Source organism: Triticum aestivum, chromosome 7B (genome assembly GCF_018294505.1).
Source record: "Triticum aestivum cultivar Chinese Spring chromosome 7B, IWGSC CS RefSeq v2.1, whole genome shotgun sequence".
In the NCBI taxonomy this organism is placed as follows: Eukaryota; Viridiplantae; Streptophyta; class Magnoliopsida; order Poales; family Poaceae; genus Triticum; species Triticum aestivum.
The window spans coordinates 580,959,496-580,977,266 of record NC_057813.1 but is presented as its reverse complement, the minus strand read 5'-3'; positions in this window follow the sequence as shown (position 1 = coordinate 580,977,266).

Genomic DNA, 17,771 nt, shown 5'->3' with positions numbered 1-17,771 from the left:
GGGACTGCGGACCACGCCAAATTGCAGTACCGGATACACACCATTTTTCATGGTGTACGGGGTAGAGGCGGTATTGCCCTGTGATATCATTCATGACTCACCTCGAGTGCGCATGAATGAAGAGAGAGAAGCCGAGCTTGATCGGCAGGACATTTTAGATGCCCTGGAGGAGGAGCGCGACATCGGAAAAGCCCATTCCGCATTCTATCAGCAACAGGCTCGAAGGTATCAAAGCAGAGAAGTACGGGCCAAAACTTATAACGTTGGCGAACTCGTTCTACGCCTACCGGAGAAGAAAAAGGACAAGATCAAGACCAAATGGGAGGGTCCCTTCATCATTGATAAAGTTCTCAACGGAGGAGCGTACTGCCTGTGTGATGCATCAGATAATCGACTCGAGCCAAACCCATGGAACGCGGCCAGACTCCGAAGATTCTACGCCTAGCGCCGAACTCTGTGTTCGTCTCCTTCCCTCCGCCTTTTTTAAATTATATCCTCTCTCTTTCTGTCTTTCTATCTTTTTTTATGGCCCTAAAAAGCTTTAAGTGTGACTTGACTACACACTTTTGACGCGCTATGCGCGCTCACTATACCTGGGGGCTTCTTATACAGAAGCTTAATATAATTACATTCAGGGCATCATGCCGACTGCATATGTGTCGCTTTTCCATATGTACCTTTTCTTCACCATTATATTTATCGATATGACTTAAGTTTTGGCCAAGCTGGGTTGCCTGGCTCCTGTGTTTATGCCCTATGTTCCCGTTAGTTCGGCTAGGGCATAAGGGGAGCACCTCTGCGATTGTTACTGCCGGGTATGCCGGACGTGTACCTCAGACTGGGTGAAGCCGAAAGCTAGCGTTCTTAAGGGAATATTCGGCCGGTGAACTAAAGATGTTTCTTACCTATTACAATACAAACCCCCATATGTTTTATATACTGCATCTCTGTTCGCAGTTCGTACATGCACATTAATGCATGCGTGCCCAGGGAAAGGAACCCTTAACGGAACTATTCTCCCTCGAAGATGTTTCTTACTATCCATGTAATATAACATAGCTAGTTGGGTACTTGTCTGTTCAAGCACTAATGACCCGTACGCCTGGTTTCCACGTGTACCCCAGTTTACATAACTGAGTAGGTATTCGGAAACACTCCGGACTGTCGGGTCCAGAGGCCGAAGCAAAAAGGTTCGCCATGACAAATGATTTACAATCCGGCCAGGGACAAAATATGTCAATTGAAGTACATGATCACTTAGACCCACACACTTCTTCTTCTATGCCATCCAACGGATTGTCTAGCCTACAATCCTGTTGGGAATACTTTGCGGCTAATGCTACCTGGTCATATACCAAACTAACGGGAATCTCTTTCCCATCTGACCCTGCAGGTCTGACCAGGGCCATGTGATTCGGATCAACCTTACCGTACCATGTTTTTACCATGGCCCAGGCTTCCCTCGCACCTTGTCGGCAGGCTGATATCTTCCATAATTGGAAGTGCCGCCGCGCTCCCTTGAGCAGCTGTACAAGCTCCCCGATGCTTCCTGGCAGGGAGTCGGATGGCCACAAGGCCTTGGCAATACCCTGCATCACCTGCCGAACTTGTCCGTGCAGTTGCAAAAGCTCTTGCAGAAGATCGGCTGACGATCCTGGCATCTCCTCTTTAGGACGACCAGTCAATATACCTACAGTCATAACTCTGTTAGGCCCGTTTCTTCGCCAAACTATATAAAGGTTCGTTTGAGCACATACTAAAAATGCTGCATTGAAGCCTCCTGTTCTCCTTCACGGAGTCCGCAAGCTGGGCCCGAACATCTTTTAATTCAATGCCCAGCCAGGTATTGGCATCCTGGAGATCGTTTTTCTCTCGCCGGACCCGTGTAAGTACGCGCTCGCCAGCCTCTAGTTGTCGTTGAGCTCGTTGTTCATCCTCTTGTAGGATCTCCAGATTCACTCCGGGATTGCCTGTGGAATCTATTGTTAGATCTGCAAACATGCCGAATAACAACTGGTACACGTAATTACGAGACAAATATTACCAGATGAGGCCTTCTTGGATTCCTCCATTCTGGCAACTGCGGCCCTTAGCTAGGCTTTACACTCCTCCAGCTCTTGAGACAAATGGGTATTCTTCTCTGTAAGAACCTATTCAAACAATGATCCTTAAATCAGTTGTGACAACTGTTTCAAGTCGCAGGGGCTACTGATATACATAATTATTAGATTTTGCCTACCCGTATGTCTTTTAAATACTGGTCTGTGGCTCTAGTAAGCCCATTTTAAGCAGCTCGGATGTACGCGCCTCCTGAGTTGAAGGCATTGAATGCCTATTCGGAGAAATTAGGGTCGCGGAGTGCGGCCCGCCGACGCCAATGATTCATAGCGCTCTCCACTTCGGAATTTGTAGCGGATATTCTATCCGCATCCTTTGTAGGAGGACCATTCGGCGTTTTCCCCGCGTTAGCCTCCACCCTTGAGGCCGGTTCAGGAGTCCGTCTAGTAGAGGCGTGGCCGGCAGGATCTCCCGACATAGTCCGGCGAGTACTCTTTCTGTTAGGGCACGATGGACATTGTTATATTTTAAAGATGATAATCACAGAGTAGGTTTTAAATCATACCTCTTCAATGGCGTCTCAGTCCTGACCGCCTTCCTTTTAAGCCTACCCGGCTTGGGTGCCCCTTGTTGGTGAGTTGCCACGGGTTCGGCACAGCGTCCCGATGGCCTTCCCCATAAAGCGCAATACATGTGCGGTGGGTAAGGCGTAAAGAAGGGGTCCTTCTCAGAAGTTAGGACTCCGGTTTTACTTACATATGATGCAGGGAGTAGGCCAGGATAGTCGGCAATGCTGGCCACCAATGCACCGTCATAGCTTGCCTGGTAAAACATCCTGTCGACGAGCTCCACAAATATGTCCGGATCTTCTTCAAGTCCGGGGTCGAGGGCCCGGTTGTGGTCCTCTGGCTGTGGAGGCGGGCTGTGGACCTCCATCACAGCCTTTCGCAGTTCCTATTATGGACTAGCAAGGTAAATATTTGTGATGAAAGACTGCGGGAATGAATAGAGTTGAGTAAAAGATGGCAACTCACCCAGCTAGGGGGAGGGTTGTACATGGAAAATCCATCTCGTGGCTTAATGCGGATGAACTCTTCTTCTCCTTTATACAAATCGAACAATATTTTTGCCAGAGCGGTGGCGGAGTCCGGACCTTTCCGACCGCAGCGGGTGGCATCGTCTTCTCCATTGAAGTGCCACACGGGATGCCCCCGATACTGGAGTGGCTGCAACCCCCGCATTATGCATATTGACATAACCTCGATTATTGTCAATCTAGATTTGGCCAGCGTTTTTAACCTGCCCATCAGATAAAGGACCTCTCTGCTATCTTCCCCTTGGGGGCTCCGGGGGTGCCAGCTACGGCGTTTCTTCAATGGGGCATTGGCGAACTCAGGAAGACCCATCCGGATAGGTTTAGGGAGGGAGAGGTCCTCTATATTGAACCACTCGGAAGGCCAATCTTCGGATGTCTTCTTCGGAGTGCCGGACAGGTATCCGGTCCCGGTGATGCGCCATATTTTGGCTCCGCCCACTTGGTATATTGATCCCTCCTGATTGCGAGGGACGACGCAGAACGGCCTCTTCCATAGCTCGAAATGAGCTTCGCAGCCCAAAAATAACTCATACAGGGCGACGTAACCTGCGATGTGCAGGATGGAGGTGGGGGTGAAGTTGTGCAGCTAGAGGCCATAATACTCCAGGAGCCTGCGGAGGAACGGATGGATTAGAAATCCGATGCCCCTCAGCAAGTAAGGGACAAGGCATACTCGCTCCCCCTGGATGGGTTGGGAAAACTCTCCGCTTGATCCCCGCCGTCATAAGTGGCTAATCCGGCTCGGACGGGGACAAGATATGCAGGTGGGAGAAACCCCTAGGTCTGCAACTCCACCAATTGGCCATGGGATATGGTACACTTCTCCCAATCGCCTGGCTTAGTGCTATGGGAGTGAGAGGAGCAGCTGTGGTGGTCGGCCATGATGGGATGGTTTTTTCGGGCGTGCTCTAATGAATCCTCGCTTGGGGAAGATGGTGTGATTTGGATCTGAGGATCCTCGTCTCTTTAATAGACGATTTACTTACATGGTCAGGGTGGCAAGTGTAAAAATGCCCCGGCTTCTCGCATTCGCTCGACACGTGGAGACTGACATATTGAGGCGCAAAAGCCGATGAGTGCAACATTAAATGGGAAGCCGGAGACAGCTTGCTACAACAGGTACTCTGGAGAATTCGGAGAAGAACCCGCCTTGCAATGCCGAAGACAATCTGTGAGCTGGACTCATCGTCATTGAAGCCTGGTTCAGGGGCTACTGAGGGAGTCCTGGATTAGGGGGTCCTCGGACAGCCAGACTATATGTTTATGCCAGACTGTTGGACTATGAATATACAAGATTGAAGACTTCGTCCCGTGTCCGGGTGGGACTCTCCTTTGTTTGGAAGGCAAGCTTTGCAATTCGGATATGTAGATTCCTTTCTCTGTAACCGACTCTATGTAACCCTAGCCCCCTCCGGTGTTTATATAAACCGGAGGGTTTAGTCCGTAGGACAAGAACAATCATAATCATAGGCTAGCTTCTAGGGTTTAGCCTCTACAATCTCGTGGTAGATCAACTCTTGTAATACTCATATCATCAAGATCAATCAGGCAAGAAGTAGGCTATTACCTCCATAGAGAGGGCCCTAACCTGGGTAAACATTGTGTCCCCCGCCTCCTATTACCATTAGCCTTAGACACACAGTTTGGGACCCCTTACCCGAGATCCGCCGGTTTTGACACCCACACCCGCTGTACGGACTCAATCACACTAGAGGTCGTCTTCGGATCTCCGGATAACTTCCGAAGTGAGGAGTTAATCTTCGATATCGTCCCCTTTCGCAGTGGCTATCACACACTCCTCGGACGAATCGCATTCACTCGATTCAATGCGGTACCTCACTATGCTTATCTCAAGCTCAAGATGCTCGGACCACGTGGTGTCATAACAATCAATGGAAATACGGAACGCTCCCTCCATACCGAGGAGCACACAACGGCCTTAGCAGCAGAAATACAGCGCGGCCTTTTCCTGCAGAACCTTAGTTCAGTAGCCAGGCCCCCAGACACCATTAAAAGAGTCCGAACTATTCCGCAGCAAATCAGCCTAGCTCGTCAAGAGCTTAATTAGCAATTTGGCCTCCGTCCTAGTCCCGATCAAACAGCGGCATTCGTACCGCGCGTACATAACTACGCACTCAAAATCCCATGGGTATTGACGAAGGCATGGCTAGCTCAGGATCCACAGTGCGGCTCGACCGACCCTAGGATTCACACACCTTCACTTTTCCTTTTCATTTTGGGTTTTTCTCTTTTCGACGTTTCTCCTGACAACCCGTTTGTCAGACACACCAAGGAGGCAAGGAGCTTTGGTGTACAAGGGAATCCCCAGGTGGTCTCTGCTAACGATTGCTATACCTGTTTTACATACCCGCACGCAGTTCGTTCTTGGTCATGGCACGTTAAATAGCCTCACTTGCTTATCGCATTACTGGTACAAGTACGCCTCGACGTATTGATCACATTACAATGGTAAATAAATGGTAGCGTTAGCTTATTACTTAATTTTCCATTTTTCCTTACCTTTGTATTTATTACACATTGCACACATACACTCTGGTACACTTTACTTCACCAGGGGCTTTCGCGCCCGCAGTACGGCAATAAAGTCCGAACACCTTTTTTAGTGCAGTTCGGCACCCCGAACTTATAGCATTATATGCATCGGCTCCGAATCATGTCTTTGGTCAATAGTTGGGTTACCTGGCTCTTGTGCTTACTACCTTATGTTCCGCTATATCAGCTAGGGTAGTAAAGGGAGAACTACTGCGATTGTGTTCCAGTTCTTCCGGAGGAGCGCCTCAGTTTAGAAAGTTGAAAACTGATTGTCATGATGCAGCGCGAGCCGGTCAGCTGTTCGAGAGGTTTCAAATCCTTAGAGATTTTTTTCGCTTTATGCGAGGAATCGGTTTCTTATCCGATCAGGTGTGTGTAACGCCCCAAGTTCGGCCTTCCGAATACAAGGGGCTTCACCAAAATTCTCATTGTCAAACTCCTATGGCTAAGTGAGGGCGATAAAGGTCGTATAGTCTGATTGCCTTGTTCGTTGCGATAAACACCTCCTTTAAGGACCAGAATATGGAGTAAAGAGTGTTTAGATTTATTCCGAACACCCCCATACTATCTGTGTGGGGGCAGAAGCCGACGACCGGCCAACCCTTAGATTTCATAAACGACCGCACAGGAGGTAAAATTTTAAAATCATAAGCATTATATTACATAACATCATTGTTCCATATTACAGGACAGGACAATACGAATGTTTTCATGGGAATATTACATCCTTCGTACATTGCTCCACCACAAGGTGGGATCCCTCCAGGACACCATCAAAATATAACTCGGGTCGGTGATGCTCCTTTCCCTGATCAGGCGGCCCCTCGGTCATTAGCTTCTTGGCATCCATCTTCACCCAGTACGTCTTGACGCGGGCAAAGGCCATCTGCGCACTTTCGATACAGACCGACCGCCTTATAACCTCAAGCCGTGGGCAGGCATCAACAAGCCGCTTCACAAGTCTGAAGTAGCTGCTGGGTATCGGCGCGGCAGGCCATAGTCGGACTATCAGCTCCTTCATGGCTAGCTCGGCCGCCTTGTGCAGCTTGACCAGCTATTTCAGCTGGTCGCTGAAGGACAACAGATGTTCTGGTCCAAGATATTGAGACCAGAACAACTTCTCCATAGAACTCCCTTCTTCGGCTCGATAGAACTCGGTAGCATCTGATATGCTACGCGGCAAATCCTTAAACGCCCCTGGAGAGCTCCAAATTCGGGTAAGTAAAAGGAACACTTCCTTCACAGATTTTCTTTGCATAATGAAAGCCTTACCCACCGCGATCTTCTTGGCCGCTTGGATTTCCTGAAGGGTGCTCTGGGCCTCGGCTTGAGCCCCTTGTGCACTCTGGCGGGCGTTCGCAAGTTTGGATGCTTGCGTCTTAGAATCACGCTCCAAGGACTCGTACTTCTTGACGGCGTCCTGGAGCTCTTGCTGGACCTCCCTGACCCGGGCCTCGTGCTTCTCGCGTGCGGCACGCTCCTTGGCCGCTTTGTCCTCGGCCTCGGCTAACGCCTTCTTGAGGGCCGCCACCTCAGTCGTGGCCCCTAATAAAGCTTATGACACTTTAGTTAGCACGAAACATTCATCCTACCTAAATATACGCGCAGGTTACTGCATACCTTGGCTATCCTCCAGCTGCTTCTTCATGAGGTTGAGCTCTTTTTCGGCCCGCTCCAGGCTCTACTTCAGGCCGGAGACCTCCACAGTATGAGCGGCAGCAGCCAGCAGCGATGCCTGCTTATTCACATAGACATCTTATGTTAGACACCTGCAAAAATTATTTTGATCCTCTGCTTGGCTTTTTCTTTCCGAAACACCGAACAAAGCATCAGGGGCTACTGTCTACATTATGATATTCTTTCTACAATTACATTACTTACCTCAAAGCCTATTAAAAGGCTAGCGCAGGCTTTGGCCAGTCCACTTTTGGCGGACTGAACCTTCTCGATCACCGTACCCATAAGGACACGGTGTTCATCCACAATAGAAGCGCCTCACAGCGCTTCCAGCAGATTATCTGGTGCCTCTGGTTGGACAGAGGTCACCAGCGGAACAAGCACACCTCCGCTCTGAATGTGCATAAGGTTTTTTGGTACTTATGAGGTGGCCCGAGGCTTGGTCCGGGGCATTCGCTTCGGACTGCTATCAACATCCCATGTGGAGTTATCCGCAAGGGAGCCCTTCCCCCTTTGGGGCGCCTTCGCCTCTAGATTCATGGAGGCCCCCCTTTTCTTCCTCCCCCTTCGGGGGGGGGGGGGGGGGGGGGGGGGGGGGGAGTCGCTTTCTTCCTCATCATCATCTTCGGCGGCCGAATAGTCAGTCTCGTCTTCAGACGACATGTTCGAAGCACCCTTTCGGCGAAGGCCACTCCTGGTCCCTTTGGCCGTTTCCTTGGCCTTCCTCTCCAGCACATCATAAGGCGCCGGAAACAACATCTTCGTCAGGAGTGGGGTTTCTTCGTCTTTGAATAGCGGAGGCCTAAAAAAATTGATAGGAAGGCTTAGACTCCTTCCTCAAAATATGTCCGTAAAGGCTATACCTTGAAAACATGATAGAACTTACCGAATTAGACCAGCGCTTTAAGCTAAGCCCACGATCCTTGGTCGTGGGCGGTGGTGTCACGCCGGCCTTGAAAAGCACTTTCCAGATGTCTTCGTGCGTCATGCCGAAGAGCTCTAGCAGCGTCTGGTGCTTGGCCGGATCGAACTCCCACAAACAGCAGGTCCGGCGTTGGCACGGAAGGATCCGGCGAATGAGCATAACCTGGATCACATTGACAAGTTTGATCTTCTTGGTTATCATGTTCTGGACGCACATCTAGAGCCCAGTTAGCTCGTTCAAAGATCCCCAGGTCAGGCCCTTCTCTTGCCAGGAGGTGAGCCGCATCGGAACTCCAGATCGGAATTTGGGGCCCGCCGCCTAGTTGGTATCGCGCGGCTCGGTGATGTAGAACCACCCCGATTGCCACCCCTTCACCGTCTCCACAAAGGAGCCTTCAAGCCAGGTGACATTGGGCATCTTGCCCACCATGGCACCTCTGCACTCTGCTTGTTGGCCGCTGACCAATATCGGCTTCACGTTAAAGGTCTTCAGCCATAGGCCGAAGTGAGGTGGGATGCGAAGAAAGGCCTCGCACACGACTATAAATGCTGAGATGTTGAGGATGGAGTTGGGGGCTAGATCATGGAAGTCCAGCCTGTGTAAAACATCAGCCCGTGGACAAACGGGTGGAGAGGGAATCCCAACCCGCGGACAAAATGCGCAAGGAACACCACCCTCTCTTGAGGTTTGGGGGTAGGAATGATCTGTCCCTTGGCCGGGAGTCGGTGAACGATCTCCTTGGCCAGGTATCCGGCCTCTCGGAGCTCCTTGATATCTTTCTTCGTAACGGAGGAGGACATCCACTTGCCTCCAGCTCCAGATCCGGACATGTTTGGAGTGCTTTCTAGGGCGGGGAAAGCTAGAGCTTGGGTGCTGGAGCTCAAGAATGGCTGGGTAGTGAAAGGAGAAGGCGTGGGTGGAGGGGACATATTCTTATCCCTTCAAAAAGGTCGTGAATATTAAACGCCTCCCCACTCGCCTATTCCCAAGGGCTTTGTAAACGGCACGGTTGGGTTACCCATGCCCATCTTGATGAGAATCCCGCAATAAGGTGACATGATATTTGCTTTGACAAGATGTGCCAATGGCAACTGCGTCTCGAAACGTGGAGCGGCAGATGGAAAACGGTTCGAAATTATGACCGGACAAACGTGATGTCATGTTACAAAAAGTTGTCAGCGAATTGGATTCGTGAAATATCATATTCTCTCTACGGTTGTGTGGGGTGTGTGTGTTACAGATCCGGACACATCGATATGTCCGAAGACTATTCCAGGTACAGTTCGGAAGGAGGAACCCGCCTTGCAATGCCGAAGTCAGATCTACGTGCCAGATACTTTGTCATTGAAGCCAGGTTCAGGGGCTACTGAGGGAGTCCTGGACTAAGGGGTCCTCGGGCGTCCGACATGTTAGCCATGGGCCGGACTGATGGGTTGTGAAGATGCGAAGACCGAAGACTGCACCCGTGTCCGGATGGGACTCTCCTTGGCATGGAAGGCAAGCTTGGCGACCAGATATGTAGATTCCTTTCTTTGTAACTGAGCCTGTGTAACCCTAGATCCTCCGGTGTCTATATAAACTGGAGGACTTAGTCCGGAAAGGGAGATACTCATTACCATAGACATACAGGCTAGACTTCTAGGGTTTAGCCATTACGATCTCATGGTAGATCAACTCTTGTAATACTCATATCCATCAAATCAATCAAGCAGGAAGTAGGGTATTACCTCCATAGAGAGGGCCCGAACCTGGGTAAACATCGTGTCCCCTGTCTCCTGTTACCATCGACCTTAGATGCACAATTCGGGATGCCCTACCCGAGATCCGCCGGTTTTGACACTGACACCAAGCCCGTAACACTGAGTGCATTTACATCGTCTTTGGTTTCCACCATGGCGAACTTGTAGTCGGTGCTGTTGACAAACCTGTTGACACGGTTGCAAGGCTCTGTTGCTATGTAGTAGTGGTAGATGAGGACGTGATGGAGCACACACAACTGGGTGACGTCAACCTTATGATCTATACCGGGACGACCAACGGTGTACTGGAGGTCGATGCCAACCACCTTGTTACTTGTTCCAGCAAGCAACTGCTCAACGCTGTTGATGTAGTCGTCCACCACGGCAGGGTCGATGGTGTACACCACTGAAAGATCTATCTCCCTCGCGTGGGTCTCCACTCTATGCTCGCCGAACTCCATTGGAGCACCGCTGGACATCCCCTCTCTATGTGTCATCGTGGGTGTGCTAGTTGTGTTGTGGGGCGCGATCAAAAGCTTGAAGAGACTAACGTTATAATGGCCGCATGAATTAAAGGGGAAGCCAGACGGCCAGGAATATCGGCAGGCCCTGATGGCAGTTCTAATTTGCAGCGCGTAACTCCATCGTGCCGCATGTAACTGCATCGCGTGGCAACGCGCGCGGTGCAACCGCATGCATACGGGCCCCCCAACGTGATTGTGCGCATGCCCAACCGTTGGCAGAGTGTGCGCGGGGGGACGCAAGCAGAGCACTCCTCGGTCGCCTCAACGGCGAGCAACCATATATATGCATGTAGCAGTTGAACACGCAAGGAAAAGTTGTCCACAAGCCGAGCGCACCGATGGACGTGAGCAGAGCGCGTCAATGGACGCGAGCAGAGCGCGCCGCGGTGCCTAACGGCGAGCACAGCATGCTGCGGCACCTAATGGCGGGATAGACCTGCATTCAAGACAATCAAAATAAGACTGGAACAGACATGTCTGTATTGAGCAAAGGGATCACACATGTCTGTATTGACTGGAACGAGAATGCAATAGCAAAATAAGAATTAAAGCCACAATGATGCAATCGCAGTGGTGGTTACAGGAGGCAAGAAGAAAGATGCATCCATCAATATACACCTCCTCCTCCTCAACTCAGTGCACCGGTCGGCCCACTGACTGGTGGCTAAGGAGCGGTGGCTTGTGCGGCGAGGTCAAGGTGCTTCTCAGCTAAGGCATCCAAGGCTTCTAGCCGACTGAAGAAGGTCGATGTCGTAGCATCCTCACTGGCCTTGTAGATACCTATTTACACGATTCGCTCGTACAAATGGATGTGTAGGTCGACAGTTTCTTGCAAATGGAGGCGCTTTCGTGGAAATATCTACCTCCCCACCCCCCTTAACAAAAGCCACATTTCCCCCCTTTCCGCCTTCCTTTACAAGTTGAAACCTTCTCTCCTTGCTTGCGGCGCCGCCGCCTCCTCGTCGGCGACCCTCCTTCACGCTGCTTGGCCTCGCCTATCCAGGCAGGTAATCCACACCTGACCCTGTTGGGGAACGCAGTAATTTCAAAAAAATTCCTACACACACGCAAGATCTATCATGGTGAAGTGTAGCAATGAGAGGGGAGAGTGTTGTCCACGTACCCTCGTAGATCCAAAGTGGAAGCATTTAGTAATGCGGTTGATGTAGTCGAACATCTTCACGATCCAGTTGCTGCCGAGGAAGAGTTCCACCAGCACGACGGCGTGGTGACGGTGATGATGAAGTTACTGGCGCAGGGCTTCGCCTAAGCACTACGACGATATGACCGAGGTGTGTAACTGTGGAGGGGGCCACTGCACATGGCTAAGACAAATCTTGGAGTGCCTTTGGGGTGCCCCCTGCCCACGTATATAGAGGAGGGGGGAGGAGGAGACCGGCCCTACAGGGGGCGCGCCAAGTGTGGGGAGTCCTACTAGGATTCCCCTTTTCCTTTCCGGAGTAGGAGAGAAGAAAGAGGGAAAGAGAGGGGGAGTAGGAAAGGGAAAGGGGGGGCGCCGTCGCCTTTCCCCTAGTCCAATTCGGCCCCACGGGGGGGGGGCACCTCCTTCCCTTTGGCCTGCCTCCTCTATTCCCGTATGGCCCAATAAGGCCCAATACTTCTCCCGGCGAATTCCCGTAACTCTCCGGTACTCCGAAAAATACCCGAATCACTCGGAACCTTTCCGATGTCCAATATAGCCTCCCAATATATCGATCTTTACGTCTCGACCATTTTGAGACTCCTCGTCATGTCCGTCATCTCATCTGGGACTCCTAGCAACCTTCGGTACAACAAATCACATAACTCATAATACAAATCGTCATTGAATGTTAAGCATGCGGACCCTACGGGTTCGAGAACTATGTAGACATGACCGAGACACATCTCCGGTCAATAACCAATAACGGAACCTGGATGCTCATATTGGCTCCTACATATTGTACGAAGGCTTATAGTGATGTGCGTTACCGAGAGGGCCCAGAGATACCTCTCCGACAATCAGAGTGACAAATCCTAATCTCGATCTATGCCAACTCAACAAACACCATCGGAGACACCTGTAGAGCACCTTTATAATCACCCAGTTACATTGTGACGTTTGGTAGCACACAAAGTGCTCCTCCGGTATTCGGGAGTTGCATAATCTCATAGTCATAGGAACATGTATAAGTCATGAAGAAAGCAATAGCAACATACTAAATGATCAAGTGCTAAGCTAACGGGATGGGTCAAGTCAATCACATCATTATCCAATGATGTGATCCCGTTAATCAAATGACAACGCATGTCTATGGCTAGGAAACTTAACCATCTTTGATTCAACGAGCTAGTCAAGTAGAGGCATACTAGTGACACTATGTTTGTCTATGTATTCACACATGTACTAAGTTTTTGGTTAATACAATTCTAGCATGAATAATAAACATTTATCATGATATAAGGAAATAAATAATAACTTTATTATTGCCTCTAGGGCATATTTCCTTCAGTGCCCCACTTGTACTAGAGTCAATAATCTAGTTCACATCGCCATGTGATTTAACACCAATAGTTCACATCTTTATGCGATTAACACCATAGTTTACGTCGCCATGTGACCAACACTCAAAGAGTTTACTAGAGTCAATAATCTAGTTCACATCGTTATCTGATTAACACCCAAGAGTAATAAGGTGTGATCATGTTTTGCTTGTGAGATAAATTTAGTCAATGGGTCTGCCACATTCAGAACCATGTGTATTTTTGCAAATTTCTGTGTCTACAATACTCTGCACGGAGCTACTCTAGCTGATTGCTCCCACTTTCAATATGTATCTAGATAGAAACACAGAGTCATCTGGATCGGTGTAAAATCTTGCATCGACGTAATTCTTTACGACGAATTCTTTGTCACCTCCATAACCGAGAAATATTTCCTTAGTCCTCTAAGGATAATTTTGACCGATGTCTAGTGATCTACTCCTAGATCACTATTGTACTCCCTTGCTAAACTCAGGGCAGGGTATACAATAGGTCTGGTACACAGCATGGCATACTTTATAGAACCCATGGTTGAGGCATAGGGAATGACTTTCATTCTCTCTCTTGCTTCTGCCGTGGTCGGGTTTTGAGTCTTACTCAACTCCACACCTTGCAATACGGGCAAGAATTCTTTCTTTGACTGTACCATTTTGAACTACTTCAAAATATTGTCAAGATATGTACTCATTGAAAAAACTTATCAAGCGTCTTGATCTATCTATATAGATCTTGATGCTCAATATGTTAGTAGCTTCACGGGGGTCTTTCTTTTGAAAAACTCCTTTCAAACACTCCTTTATGCTTTCCAGCAAAATTCTACATCATTTCAGATCAACAATATGTCATTCACATATACTTACCAGAAAAGTTGTAGTGCTCCCACTCACTTTCTTGTAAATACAGGCTTCACCGCAAGTCTGTATAACACTATATGTTTTGACATACTCATCAAAGCGTATATTCCAACTTCGAGATGCTTGCACCAGTCCATAGATATATTGCTGGAGCTTGCACACTTTGTTAGCATCTTTAGGATCAACAAAACCTTCTGGTTGCATCATATACAACTCTTCTCTCAGATATCCATTAAGGAATGCCGTTTTGACATCCATTTGCCAAATTTCATAAAATGTGGCAATTGCTAACATGATTCGGACAGACTCTAAGCATCAATACGAGTGAGAAAATCTCATTGTAGTCAACACCTTGAACTTGTCGAAAACCTTTTGCAACAATTCGAGCTTTGTAGATAGTAACACTACTATCAACGTCTGTCTTCCTCTTGAAGATCCATTTATTTTCTATGGCTTGCCAATCATCAGGCAAGTCAACCAAAGTCCACACTTTGTTCTCATACATGGATCCCATCTCAGATTTCATGGCCTCAAGAAATTTCGCGGAATCTGGGCTCATCATCGCTTCCTCATAGTTCGTAGGTTCGTCATGGTTAAGTAACATGAACTCTAGAATAGGATTACCGTACCACTCTGGTGCGAAACATACTCTAGTTGACCTACGAGGTTCGGTAGTAACTTGATCCGAAGCTTCATGATCATCATCATTAACTTCCTCACTAATTGGTGTAAGCATCACTTGAACTGATTTCGGTGAAGAAATACTTTCCAATTCGGGAGAAGGTACAATTACCTCATCAAGTTCTACCTTCCTCCCACTCACTTCTTTCGAGAGAAACTCCTTCTCTAGAAAGGATCCATTCTTAGCAACAAAGATCTTGCCTTCGGATCTGTGATAGAAGGTGTACCCAACAGTCTCTTTTGGGTATCCTATGAAGACACATTCTCCTATTTGGGTTCGAGCTTATCAGGTTGACACTTTTTCACATAAGCATCGCAATCCCAAACTTTAAGAAAGGACAACTTAGGTTTCTCGCCAAACCACAGTTGGTGTTGTCTCAACGGATTTAGATGGCACCCTATTTAACATGAATATAGCTATCTCTAATGCATAACCCCAAAACAATAGTGATAAATCGGTAAGAGACATCATAGATTGCACCATATCTAATAAAGTAAGGTTATGAACACACCATTACGCTGTGGTGTTCCAGGTGGCGTGAGTTGTGAAACTATTCCACATCATTTCCAATGAATACCAAACTCGTAACTCAAATATTTGTCTCCGCGATCAGATCGTAGAAACTTTATTTTCTTGTTACGATGATTTTCCACTTCACGCTGAAATTCTTTGAACTTTTCAAATGTTTCAGACTTATGTTTCATCAAGTAGATATACCCATATCTTCTCAAATCATCTGTGAAGGTTAGAAAATAACGATACCCGCCGCGAGCCTTAACACTCATCGGATCATATACATCAGTATGTATTATTTCCAACAAGTCTGTTGCTCGCTCCATTGTTCCAGAGAACGGAGTTTTGGTCATCTTTCCCATGAGGCTTGGTTCGCAAGCATCAAGTGATTCGTAATCAAGTGATTCCAAAAGCCCATCAGCATGGAGTTTCTTCATTCGCTTTACACCAATATGACCTAGACGGCAGTGCCACAAATATGTTGCACTATCATTATCAACTTTGCATCTTTTGGCATCAATATTATGAATATGTGTATCACTAAGATCAAGACTCAATAAACCTTGGGTGTATGACCTCAGAAGGTTTTATTCATGTAAACAGAATAACAATTATTCTTTGACTTAAATGAATAATCGTATTACAGTAAACATGATCCAATCATATTATGCTCAACGCAAACACCAAATAAAATTTATTTTAGGTTCAACACTAATCTTGAAGGTAAAGTGAGTGTGCGATAGTGATCTTATCAACCTTGGAATCACTTCCAACACACATCGTCACCTTTCCCTCAACTAGTCTTTGTTCATTTTGTAACTCCTGTTTCGAGTTACTAATCGTAGCAACTGAACCAGTATCAAATACCCAGGGGCTACTATGAACACTAGTAAAGTACACATCAATAACATGTATATCATATATACTTTTGTTCACATTGCCATCCTTCTTATCCGCCAAGTATTTGGGGCAGTTCCGCTTCTAGTGACCATTTCCTTCGCAGTAGAAGCACTCTCAGGCTTGGGTCTAGCTTTGGGCTTCTTCATGGGAGTGGCAACTTGCTTGTCATTCTTCTTGAAGTTCCCTTTCTTTCCCTTGCCCTTTTACTTGAAACTAGTGGTCTTGTCAACCATCAACATTTGATGCTTTTCTTGATTTCTACCTTCGTCGATTTCAGCATCACGAAGAGCTCGGGAATCATTTCCACCATCCCTTGCATATTATAGTTCATCATGAAGTTCCAGTAACTTGGTGATAGTGACTAAAGAACTCTGTCAATCACTATTTTATCAGGAAGATTAACTCCCACTTGATTCAAGCAATTGCAGTACCCAGATAATCTGAGCACATGCTCACTGGTTGAGCTATTCTCCTCCATCTTGTAGGCAAAGTACTTGTCAGAGGTCTCATACCTCTCGACTCGGGTATGAGTATGAAATACCAATTTCAACTCTTAGAACATCTTATATGTTCCATGGCATTCAAAACATTTTTAAGTCCTGGTTCTAAGCTGTAAAGCTTGGTGCACTAAACTATCAAGTAGTAATCATACTGAGCTTATCAAAACATTCATAACATCTACATCTGCTCGTACAATAGTTCTATCACCTAGCGGTGCATCAAGGACATAATTTTTCTGTGCAGCAATGAGGATCAGATCACGGACCAAGTCTGCATCATTGCTACTATCATCTTTCAACTTAGTTTTCTCTAGGAACATATCATAAATAAAACGGGGAAGCTATTTGCGATCTATTGATCTACAACATAGATATGGATATACTATCAGGACTAAGTTCATGATAAATTTAAGTTCAATTAATCATATTACTTAAGAATTCCCACTTAGATAGACATCCCTCGAGTCGTCTAAATGATCACGTGATCCATATCAACTAAACCAATTCCGATCATCACGTGAGATGGAGTAGTTTTCAATGGTGAACATCACTATGTTGATCATATCTACTATATGATTCATGTTCGACCTTTCGGTCTCTAGTGTTCCGATGCCATATCTGCATATGCTAGGCTCATCAAGTTTAACCCGAGTATTTTGCATGTGCAAAACTGGCTTGCACCCATTGTATGTGAACATAGAGCTTATCACACCCGATCATCACGTGGTGTCTCAGCACAAAGAACTGTCGCAATGGCGCATACTCAGGGAGAACACTTATACCTTGAAATTTTTGTAAGGGATCATCTTATAAATCTACTGCCGAACCAAGCAAAATAAGATGTATAAAAGATAAACATCACATGCAATCAAAATATGTGACATGATATGGCCATGATCATCTTGCGCCTTTGATCTCCATCTCCAAAATACCGTCATGATCTCTATCGTCACCGACATGACACCATGATCTCCATCATGTTGATCTCTATCAACGTATCGTCACATGGTCGTCTCGCCAACTATTGCTATCGCATAGCGATAAAGTAAAGCAATTATTTGGCGCTTGCATCTTATGCAATAAAGAGACAACCATAAGGCTTCTGCTAGTTGCCGATAACTTCGACAAAACATGATCATCTCATACAACAACTTATATCTCATCACGTCTTGACCATATCACATCACAACAAGCCCTGCAAAAATAAGTTAGACGTCCTCTACTTTG